A 12,882-nucleotide genomic window follows, 5' to 3' on the forward strand; every position below is an offset into this window, starting at 1 on the left:
TCACCACCTCCCCAGCTTCAAAGCAAACATGGCGTGAGCTTTGCTGAATAAAGTTAATTCAAGCAGAGAAGGACAGCGTGCACTATTCCACAACCAGGCCGTGTCTGTGTCCTTAGGAGTGATAGGAAGGGAATCAGACAAGCCCCAAAGAGAAAGACAGGGACCTCCCTGGCAGTCCAGAGGCTAAGACTCCACCCTCCCAAGGCAGGGGCCCCGGGGTTCAATCCCTGGTCAGGGAGCTAGATCCCACATGCCACAGTGAGGATCTGGAGCAGCCAAATAAAGAAATGTTTTTAAAAGGGAGAGAAAGACAGCAGGAGAGAAAGACAGCATCCAGCCTGATGAGCAGTGGCCTGGCAGGGAAGGAAGACCGTGAGAGAATCCAAAATTCAACCAGGGCTTGATGAGAATGTAAAAGAGTTGATGGAATGGAAATGCCAGATGGTAGGACCTTAAGATACCTTGAGCCAAAGAAAAGGCACCCAGGCAGAAAGGAAGCTCTATACAGCAGGAATGGGTTCTCCCAGGTGGCGCTAGTGATAAAGAATCCACCTGCCAATGCAGGGGATGCAAAAGACTCAGGTTCGATCCCTGGGTCTGGAAGATCCCCTGGAGAAAGAAATGGCAACCCATCCCAGTATTCTTGCCTGGAGAATCCCATGGACAGAGGAGCCTGGAGGGCTACAGTCCATGGGGTCACAGAGTCAGACACAACTGAAGTGACTTAGCATTCATACAGCAGGAATGGGGGTCACAAGTCAAGTTGGGGTGGGGTGAGAACTGGGGAGTGGAGTGACCCAGGAGATGATATAATCCATTTCATCAAAGGCATGGACTTGAGAGTCCCTTGTTTCGATGACAGTAAAAATAGTTCAGTGAATTCTTCCAAAGTTTGAGAAGATTTGCTCAGAATGCATGTAGTCTGGATCCCTGTCTCAGGAAAAACTTGGGTCTCATATGCAATATTACTGCCCTTAAGCAGGTAACCCAATTTCCCTGGGATGATAAAACTACTCCTTTCTGCCCAAGTTTTAAAAAATTACTATTTACTAAAGTATAATATTGGAAGGACCAATGCTGAAGCTGAAACTCCAATAGTTTGGCCACCTGAGACAAAGAGCTGATTCACTGGAAAAGACCTTGATGCTGGGAAAGACTGAAGGCAAAAGGAGAAGAGGGCGGCAGAGGATGAGATGGTTAGCTAGCATCATTGACTCAATGGACATGCATTTGAGCAAACTCCAGGAAACGATGAAGGACAGGGAAGCCTGGCATGCTGTAGTCCATGGGGTTGCAAAAGGCTGGACACGACTGAGTGAGTGAACAACAAATCTACATGCAGAAACATGCACATATCTTCACGTAGGACTTGAAGAATTTTCATAAACTGAGTGCAACACCTACGTCAAGAAACAGAACAGAAGCTCCGTCACACTCCATTCTCATCACTACCTCTCTCCCAGGGCAACCTCTGTCCAACTTACGATGACACAGATTTGTTTTACACCTGATATAAATGGGATCATGCAGTAAATCCTGGCGCCATCATCCACAGGGTGTGTGGTTGTAGGTCATTCACCTCGTTGCTGGGCAGTACTCCACTGGGTGAATACACTGTGCATTACACATCCACTGTGGATGGACATTTCTGGCGTTTCCAGTAGGAAGACCTTAGGTGTAATACTGATCTGAACTTCTGGTTCATGGCTTTTGGTGGTCATATGCAAATCTTACTGTTATGTTTATAACAAGGGGTTGAATTACTGGGTCATACACACACCCGATTATAACCAGCAATTCTACTCCTAGAAAAATGTCTAATTAAATACAGAGATGAAATAAATCAAATTATTAATAATGATACATATTTATTACAGTCAGGAAAAGGAAGGATTTTGTATTCATTGAGATGATCTGTATATATTAAATATTCAAAGGTTTGTGCTGTTGAAGGGTATTTGCATCTTAGAGTATAACCAAACAGGTTGCAATTCCAACTGAGAATGTATAATTTGGTAATTGATTTTACCTTTTGATTTTGAGTATAAAGTTACTAGAGAACTGGGTTAAGTTGGCAAACAATATTCATTTCTAAGAGAATTCATTATGAGAAGCTTGATTTATTAGATTTTTGAGAGTTATTTAAATATCTGGGGAGGTTTTACTTTTTAGTTTGGAAAATCTAATCAAGTAATTTTATAAATTCAGTTTAAATTGCTTAAAAGAATTTAACTAACTAAATTCATCAATCAGACTGCTTGCTTAAAGTACTTAAGTTTCCACAACTGGAGCTGATAAAAAACATACATAGAAAAACAAACAACCCAGTCAAAAAATGAGCAGAAGACCTGAACAGACATTTCTCCAAAGAAGACGTACAGATGGCCAACAAATACAGGAAAAAATGCTCATTATTAGATGCCAATTAAGACTACAATGAGGTGTCAGAATGTCCATTATCAAAAAGTCTACAAAAATAAATGCTGGAGAGGGTGTGAAGAAAAGGGAACAACAGTTGGTGGGAATGTAAACTGGTAAAACCACTATGGAAAACAGTTCCCTGGTGGCTCAGATGGTAAATAATCCTCCTCCAGTGTGGGAGACCTGGGTTCCATTCCTGGGTTGGGAAAATCCCCTGGAGGCGGGCATAGCAATGCGGTATTCTTGCCTGGAGAATTCCCATGGACAGAGGAGCCTGGCAGGCTGCAGTCCACGGGGTCACAAAGAGTCAGACAAAACTCAGGGACTGACCAACAACAGAAATATATTAATATATATCTGCTATTGGTTCTGTTTCTCTGTGTGCCATGTAACAACGGGGCTAGGGGATTTCTATCACGACAAGGAAGAAGGGAAAGACAGAGCCTGGGCGACCACTACGAGAAAGGACTTATAAAGTCCAAGAAGAGCAAAATGTTGTACAAGAAAGAAAATGTAGCCATGGTATTCTACTTGGCTCCCCAGTGACTGATATTTCATTTGATCATAACAAATAAGCTCTGGGGACTTCCTTGGCTGTCCAGTGGTTAAGACTCCTCACTGTTATTTGGCAGGAAACAACAGAATTCTGTAAAGCAATTATCCTTCAGTTAAAATAAATAATAAATAAATTTTTTTTTTTAAGTCTCCTCACTGTTAATGACTCCTCACTCATTGCAGGGGCAACAAGTTCAATCTGTGGTTAGGGAACTGGGATCCCACACGTTATGTGGCCAGGCTACATTAGTAATAATAAGTAAACTTTGAAATATTGGTTTAACTGAAAATCATCATATAGCTTGTGGGAGGGTAAGAGGAAGTAAATGAGGGACAACGGGTGGCTTTAAGGTACTGAATGGTCTTGTGTATTAGGACCTACTATAGACTGAACGTTTATGTCCCCCCCCGCCCCCAACCACATTCATATGTTGAAATCCTAACCCTTCATATGATGCTATTACTTGGAGGGGGTGATTAGGTCAGGAGGGTGGAGCCCTCATGAATAAGATTGGAACCCTCGTGCTGTATCAGAGGCCCAGACAGCTGCCTTGCCCCTCCTGCCGGGAGAGGTTATAGTGAGCTGGCCCAGAGAGTGTGTCCCCACCAGACACTGCGTCTGCTGGTGCCTTGATCTTGGACTTTCCAGCTTCCAGAGTTTTGAGAGGTAAATTTATTTCGACTGTAAGCCCCCCAGTCTGTGCTATGTTGTTATGGCAGCCCTAAGGGACAAAGACAGACTCAGTAGACAAGGTCCACAGTGCTGAATGAAGAAGCAGCTGTGTTTGAAGCATTCTTAGATGAAATGGTACAATGTCTTGGGGCCAGCGGCGGGAGGAAGCGGAGGGACAGGGTATGAAGTATAGGTGAAACAGGACTGTTCATGAGTTGATCGTGGCTGAAACGGGGTGAGGGGTGTGTGGTTTATTATGACTTTCTCCCTCCTCTCATATGTTGATGAACCTATTTTCGGGGCAGCCGTGGAGACGCAGACATAGAGAACAGACTGGCCGACACAGGTGGGGAAGGAGGTGGGGGGGGAACGAACTGAGAGAGTAGCGCTGAAACATATGCATTGCCATAGGTGAAATTAGACAGCCATGGAAATTTACTGCATGACGCAGGGAGCTCAAGGCTGGTGCTCTGTGATGCCTAGACAGCGGGATGGGGTGGGAGGGACGGTCTTGAGGGAGGGGACGGACGTATATCTATGGCTGATTCATGCTGGTGTACGGCATAAACCGACACAATACTATAACGCAATTATCCTCCGATTCAAAATAAATAAACAGTGATAAAAAAGAAATTGCAGTATTAAGTATCTACCAGGAGAAAGAATTAAAGTTTAGAAAGAAATGCTCAGGAATAGGAAGGAATGGAGCAAGTAACTGCTGTTTTGAGTGCAAACCTTGCTGTAAACAAAATTGTTGTTCAGTCACCAAGTCTGGTCCAACTCTTTATGATCCCATGGACTGCAGCATGCCAGGCTCCCTGTCCCTCACCTTCTCCTGGAGCTTGCTCAAACTCATGTCCATTGCATCAGTGATGCCATCCAATCATCTCATCTTCTGTCGTCCCCTTCTCCTCCTGCCTTCAATCTTTCCCAGCATCAGGGTCTTGTCCAATGAGTTGGTCCTTCGCATCAGGTGGCCAAAGTATTGGAGCTTCAGCTTCAGCATCAGTCCTTCCAGTGAGTACTCAGGGTTGATTTCCTTTAGGATGGACTGGTTTGATCACCGTGCTGTCCATATGTTTAAAAATTATTATTAAAGAATAATGAGGCTTTTTTCAAATCTAGAATAACGCTGGATGAAAACCATGGAAATCAGACTCTGAACTGGTATAACAAAGCACTTTCTAACACTGAAAAAGTCCAGAATTATATGGACTGGTTTGCAGGATGATTTAAGGAAGACAAGAGGATCACATATCAGTGATGTTATCAAAGATGATTCTGTGCTGGAGAGAACTTAGGGGAGATGATTTCCAAGCAGGATGGCCAGGTTTAGCAAACAGAAATAGAGGACACCAGTTACATTGGAATTTCAGATAAACAATAAAGTCATCTTAAGTGCGAGTATGTCCCTTGGTGAGGACTTTATACGCTGGGACATAGTCATACTGGGTTGGCCAAAAAGTTTGTTTGCATTTTTCCATAAGATCCTACTATTAATGCAAGCTAAGAAATCTATTTATCATATATCTTAATTCAAATTATACTGGTTGTCTTGTATTTTATCTGGCAATCCTATTTTTAAGATATCTAACTAAGCTAATATCTTATTTTTATGTAAGGGGGCAGGGCTTCAGTTCAGTTCAGTTCAGTCACTCAGTTGTGTCCAACTTTTTGCAACCCCATGAATCGCAGCACGCCAGCCCTCCCTGTCCATCACCGACTCCCGGAGTCCACCCAAACCCATGTCCATTGAGTCAGTGATGCCATCCAACCATCTCATCCTCTGTCTTCCGCTTTTCCTCCTGCCCTCAATCTTTCCCAGCATCAGAGTCTTTCCAAATGAGTCAGCTCTTCGCATCAGGTAGCCAAAGTATTGGAGTTTCAGCTTTAGCATCAGTCCTTCCAATGAATATTCAGGACTGATTTCCTTTAGGATGGACTGGTTGGATCTCCTTGCAGTCCAAGGAACTCTCAAGAGTCTTCTTCAATACCACAGTTCAAAAGTATCAAATCTTTGGCACTCAGCTTTCTTTATAGTCCATCTTTCACATCCATACATGACCACTGGAAAAACCATGGCCTTGACTAGACAGACCTTTGTTGGCAAAGTAATGTTTCTGCTTTTTAATATGCTGTCTAGGTTGGTCAATAACTTTCCTTCCAAGGAGTTAGCATCTTTTAATTTCCTGGCTGCAATCACCATCTGCAGTGATTTTGAACCCCCCCAAATAAAGTCAGCCACTGTTTCCACTGTTTCCCCATCTATTTGCCATGAAGTGATGGGACCGTATGCCATAATCTTAGTTTCCTGAATGTTGAGCTTTAAGCCAACTTTTTCACTCTCCTCTTTCACTTTCATCAAGAGGCTCTTTAGTTCTTCACTTTCTGCTATAAGGGTGGTGTCATCTGCATATCTGGGAGAAGGCAATGGCACCCCACTCCAGTACTCTTGCCTGGAAAATCCCATGGACGGAGGAGCCTAGTGGGCTGTAGTCCATGGGGTCGCTAAGAGTCGGACACGACTGAGTGACTTCACTTTCGCTTTTCATTTTCATGCATTGGAGAAGGAAATGGCAACCCACTGCAGTGTTCTTGCCTGGAGAATCCCAGGGACGGGGGAGCCTGGTGGGCTGCTGTCTATGGGGTCTCACAGAGTCGGACACGACTGAAGCGACTTAGTAGCAGCAGCATCTGCATATCTGAGGTTATTGAGATTTCTCTCAGCAATCTTGATTCCAGCTTGTGCTTATTCCAGCTCAGTGTTTCTCATGATGTACTCTGCATATAAGTTAAATAAGCAGGGTGACAATATACAGCCTTGACATACTCCTTTTCCTATTTGGAACCAGTCTGTTGTTCCATGTCCAGTTCTAACTGTTGCTTCCTGACCTGCCTACAGGTTTCTCAAGAGGCAGGTCAGGTGATCTGGTATTCCCATCTCTTTCAGAATTTTCCACAGTTTAGTGTGATCCACACAGTCAAAGGCTTTGGCATACTCAATAAAGCAGAAATAGATGTTTTTCTGAAACTCTCTTGCTTTTTCAGTGATCCAGCGGATGTTGGCAATTTGATCTCTGGTTCGTCTGCCTTTTCTAAAACCAGCTTGAACATCTTATCTGTGTTCAAATGTGTAAGTACAAAAGAAATGTTAGCATTCCTCTCTTGCTAAAACTGATTAGAGTGAGTGATTAAGGTGAAGGAAACAACAGGTTGACTAAAATGGCAGCTTGAAGCATATTTTCTGGGTTCTTTTCTCAAAACTCAAAGATAACTTGAGATTGGGTATTTAGACATCCGTTGCTGAGTATAATCTGTACTGAGCCTATAGTTTCTTGCTTCATTCATACTTTTCTTGTTTAACACGAAGGTAATGCAGAGTTGATTTGGAAAAACTGGAATACACAAGAACATTGCTACAGGCAGGAGTTGAGCTAGGAAGCACGTGGACATGAGGATTGAGGCTTTGCCGGCACGTTCCATCCACCCACGCTCAGGAACAGAGGGAATCACATTCAAGTTCCTGTCTTAAGTGCTTTGATTCATCCAGAGTGAGTCAAAGAGGCCTCCGTGGAGGAGGCGGCATGGAGGCTGGATCTCTAAGAGGGTTTCCCAAATGAAAAGGGGAAGAGGGCATTCCACAAAGAGGAGAGAGCTGGAGGAATAACAGAGTTGCAGGGTGGGAGATACGGACACCTTGGAAAGATGTTACAGCACCGGATGAGGGGATAGAGGTGCAGGGCATGAGTCTGGAGATAGTGAAGGATCTTAGGGACCTTCAGTGAGACTGGAACTTAGCCCTGTAGGCACTGGGCAGTCTGTAAAGACGTACATGAAGATGATACCAGCTACCAAACTGTTCTCTTTTCTGCTGTCTTCCCAAGGGTGGTCACTTATTCTCAAAAACATGCACACAGAGGGACTTCCTTGGTGGTCCAATGGCTCAGACTCTGAGCTCCCAATGCTGGGAGCCTGGGTTCAATTCCTGGTCAAGGAACTAGATCCCAAATGCTGCAACTAAGAGTTCGCAAGCTATTCAACTAAAAGATCCTACACACAGCAACAAAGATTGAAGATTCCTGGGCCGCAACTAAGACTTGGCACAGTCAAATAAATAAATAATAAATATACTAAAAAAAAAAAAAAAAGAACACAGAGAATTGGAGGTCACTACAATGGGAAGCATCCCTTAAAATCCAAATCAACTAAATGAGGAAATGGCTGCAGAGAGAAGTTAGAGAACTGGTCAGTGGTGGCACTGGGTAGAGCTGGGTCTCTTGATTCCTTTTCTGAACTGTTTCCTCAAATGGGGATGTAGGCTGTACACACCAGGAAGGGTGTGTTTCTCATTGAATTCCTAGAAGACACATATTCTAGGGGGCACCAATCTCTATAAAATGCAATGGAAATGGGACCTCCTGGAGCCGGGCAGGGGCCCTGTACCCAGAACAGTGTTCGAGCCATCCCCTAGGCATAATTATAAGAACACGGTTCTGAGAGGCGGGCTCAGTGGGCAATGTAGGCTGTGACTGTGAAAACGTGGTTTAGCCATATGTAGCCAGGCGGCTCATGGGGCACTCAACCCCGATTCTGGCCTCATTAACTCTGCTCTCCTGCCTTCGCTTCCCCTAATGAAAGCTCTGAGGGGGAGTCACGTGCCCCTCAGAGGGTGTAGTGGTTAAACAAGCCTGATCAAGTTTGCAGAGGACGGTCTCCCCGTGACCCGGCTGCCATTTCGCATGCGGTGGCCAACTCCTTTCTCCCCAACTTCTCAGCTCAGCCTTGTGGAAACCGAACACAGCTGTCAGCTTCCAGGAGCCTCACGGTTGCCATGGGTTACATGCATTCAAAACTGAGGATGGAACCAAAACAGGCCTTTAAATATCGGCCCTCAACGGGGAGCTAAAAGAAGCGCTCCAACACCTTTAAAGAAATCAGGTGACATCATGATGAAGACGCTGCCTGGAGCCTGGACGTGTCAACAGCTGCTAAAAATACCCTCTCTCCAAGGCGCTTGCAAGTCACAGTAAATACTCAGGGACAGGAGAGAGGATGTCTGTAACTTCAGCCCCATGCTTGCTAGCCAATCTGGTCCCTGCTGACCACATGCGGTCACCAGCCCTTGAAACTGGGCATGCGTGAGTGAAAATGTGCTGTGAGGCAACTGGCTAGAAGTGGGGGGTAGAGGCACGAATATTGATACCACCCCTCATATATCAAAATTAATTCCTGAAAGATGAAACAATTAAAAGAAAGAGCAAATATGACCTTCCGATGGCCTCTAAGTGTCAAAGAATACAAACAACAGGAGAAATCACAAAGAAAAGGAGAGCTTTATTAAAAAGAAGTAAAAGCTTTAGCTTTTTTTCTGACAAATGTTAATTTTAAAAAGGAAAAGAAATTATATTCATGCCAGATACTCTGCTAGGTACTTTTACAAGCCTTTTTTTTTTTTTTTTTTTTTTGAGAAATGTATTTTTATTTAGATATAAGTGGGGACTCCAGCAGTTAGTGATGGACAGGAAGGCCTGGTGTGCTGCAGTTCATGGGGTCTCAAAGAGTCGGACATGACTGAGAGAATGAACTAAACTGAATTGGGGACTTCCTGGCGGTTCAGTGGTTAGGACTCAGTATTTTCATTGCCAGGGACCTGGGTTCAATCTCTGATGGGGGAACTAAGTTCCTGCAAGCCATGTAGTATGGCCAAAAAAAAAAAAAAAGTAAGTTAACATATAATATTGTGCAGATTTAAGGTAAATTGTTGATTTGATATACTGTAATATTATTACCATCATAGTGTAAGCTAACACCTCTATCATGTCACATAATTATTTTGCTTTTTTGTGGTGGGAATAATTAGGTTCTGTCTTCTTAGCAACTTTGAAGCTTATAAAACAGTCTTGTGGGCTCTGATCACTGTGCTGTGGATTAGTGCTTCAGGATTTATGTATCTACTAGCTGCAAGTTTGTAAGAAGCTTTAATTTTTTGAAAACTCATAGGGACTTCTCTGGTGGTCCAGTGGTTAAGAATCTGCCTGCCAACACAGGGGACACTGGTTCAGTCCCTGGCCCGGGAAGATTCCACATTCCGCATGCCACAGTTACTGAGGCCGAATGTTGCAATGAAGACCCACTGCAGTCAAAAATAAACGAAGTAAATAAAAATGACTTGTGTAAAGAAGCATAGATATAAATAAAATTTAAAGCCACACAAAATGGGAAATTATTTTCCATAATGAGTATATATAAAATACACCCAAAATTGATAATATGGATAATATGCTAATACTATGGCAATTTTCAGAAGAAATACAGATGGCTAATAAACATTAAAGTGTTCATTCTCACTAGTAATCAAAGAAAAGCAAATTAAAACCACCATTAAAAGTTTTGAATTGAATCACATTAAGGCAAATTTTAGGGCTTTCCAGGTGGTGCTGTTGTTAAGGAACCCGCCTGTCAATGCAGGAGACCTAGGAGATGCAGGTTCGATTCCTGGGTCAGGAAGATCCCTTGGGGGAGGGCACAGCAAGCCACTCGGAATTCTTGCCTGGAGAATTCCATGGACAGAGGAGACCGGAGGACTACAGTCCACAGGGTTGCACAGAGTCGGACAGGACTGAGTGACTTAGTATGCAGACACAAGGCAAAGTTTCAAAACTGTTTGCTACAATTCAACAAAATTTTGTTTTTTGATGGTAACCATTCATAGCTGATGGGAAGGTAAACAGAGGAAAGTTTTCTGGAAAGCAGCTTGCAATGTACATCTAGTCTGCTGCTGCTGCTGCTAAGTCACTTCAGTCGTGTCTGACTCTGTTCGATCCCACAGACGGCAGCCCACCAGGCTCCCCCGTCCCTGGGATTCTCCAGGCAAGAACACTGCAGTGCGTTGCCATTGCCTTCTCCAGTGCATGAAAGTGACAAGTGAAAGTGAAGTCACTCGGTCGTGTCCGACTCCTAGCGACCCCATGGACTGCAGCCTACCAGGCTCCTCCGTCCCTGGGATTTTCCAGGCAAGAGTACTGGAGTGGGGTGCCATTGCCTAGTCTAAAAGATTCTAAAAATGTTCTACTCTTTGACCTCGGAAGTACACTTCCGTGGAAATTAGCAGACCAATTTATGTACAAGGATGTCCATATGTTCACCACTCATAATAGCAAAATAACTGAAGCAGCTCAAATATGCAAATACACTATGGTACAATCATGGAAAAGAAAAAAAATGTACTGTAAGCATAAAATACACCCTGGACTTCAAAGACAGTATGAGGGAAAGAACATAAAATAACACATAAATGCTTTTAGATTGATTTCATACAGTAGTCAATATGTTAAGGTTAAATATTGGGTTGGATAAAATATATTATTATATAATGGGTTACAGAAATTGGGTTTAATAAAAGATATTAGAATTAATTTCACCAAATTCTTTTTACTTACTTTTGGCCATCCTGTGGCTGGTGGGATCTTAGTTCCCCTACCAGGTACTGAACCTGGGCCCCATTAGTGAAAGTGCCAAGCCTTAATCACTGGACCACCAGGAAAATTCCCTCTTTCTGCTTTTTTAATGTGGCTACTAGAAAAATTAAGATCATACATGTGTATTTAGATTCACGCTCACATGTGTGGGTTGCATCGTATTTCTATAACAGTGCTTCGGAGCAGACCTGTGAGTCCTTCCAGGAACTTGTCCTAACCTCTCTTTCACCCCAGTTTCTCCTTCCCACTCTAATCTTCCCCTTTCTCTTTCTTTCTCTACATTTTATACTCTTTCAGCAAAGGACTACATTTTCTATTTTTTTCAACCAGCTTAGTTCTACTATTAGATGGGAAGAATAATAGCTAACTTTTTTTAAAAGACTAGTTAAGCCTGACTTCAGGCTCTACTACAAAGCCACAGTCATCAAGACAGTATGGTATTGGCACAAAGACAGAAATATAGATCAATTGAACAAAATAGAAAGCCCAGAGATAAATCCACACACATATGGACACCTTATCTTTGACAAAGGAGGCAAGAATATACAATGGAATAAAGACAATCTCTTTAACAAGTGGTGCTGGGAAAACTGGTCAACCACTTGTAAAAGAATGAAACTAGATCACTTTCTAACACCGCACACAAAGATAAACTCAAAATGGATTAAAGATCTAAATCTAAGACCAGAAACTATAAAACTCCTAGAGGAGAACATAGGCAAAACACTCTCCGACATAAATCACAGCAGGATCCTCTATGATCCACCTCCCAGAATTCTGGAAATAAAAGCAAAATAAACAAATGGGACCTAATTAAAATTAAAAGCTTCTGCACAACAAAGGAAAATATAAGCAAAGTGAAATGACAGCCTTCCGAATGGGAGAAAATAATAGCAAATGAAGCAACTGACAAACAACTAATCTCAAAAATATACAAGCAACTCCTGCAGCTCAATTCCAGAAAAATAAACGACCCAATCAAAAAATGGGCCAAAGAACTAAATAGACATTTCTCCAAAGAAGACATACGAATGGCTAACAAACACATGAAAAGATGCTCAACATCACTCATTATTAGAGAAATGCAAATCAAAACCACAATGAGGTACCACTTCACACCAGTCAGAATGTCTGCGATCCAAAAATCTGCAAGCAATAAATGCTGGAGAGGGTGTGGAGAGAAGGGAACCCTCCTACACTACTGGTGAGAATGTAAACTAGTACAGCCACTATGGAGAACAGTGTAAAGATTCCTTAAAAATTGCAAATAGAACTGCCTTATGACCCAGCAATCCCACTGCTGGGCATACACACTGAGGAAACCAGAATTGAAAGAGACAAATGTACCCCAATGTTCATTGCAGCACTGTTTATAATAGCCAGGACATGGAAACAACCTAGATGTCCATCAGCAGATGAATGGATAAGAAAGCAGTGGTACATATACACAATGGAGTATTACTCAGCGGTTAAAAAGAATACATTTGAATCAGTTCTGATGAGATGGATGAGACTGGAGCCGATTATACAGAGTGAAGTAAGCCAGAAAGAAAAACACCAATACAGTATACTAACACATGTATATGGAATTTAGAAAGATGGCAGTGATGACCCTGTATGCAGGACAGCAAAAAAGACACAGATGTGTATAATGGACTTTTGGACTCAGAGGGAGAGGGAGAGGGTGAGATGATTTGGGAGAATGGCATTGAAACATGTATAATATCATGTAAGAATCGAATTGCCAGTCTATGT

This window comes from Oryx dammah, unplaced genomic scaffold (assembly GCF_014754425.2).
Source record: "Oryx dammah isolate SB20612 unplaced genomic scaffold, SCBI_Odam_1.1 HiC_scaffold_2, whole genome shotgun sequence".
In the NCBI taxonomy this organism is placed as follows: Eukaryota; Metazoa; Chordata; class Mammalia; order Artiodactyla; family Bovidae; genus Oryx; species Oryx dammah.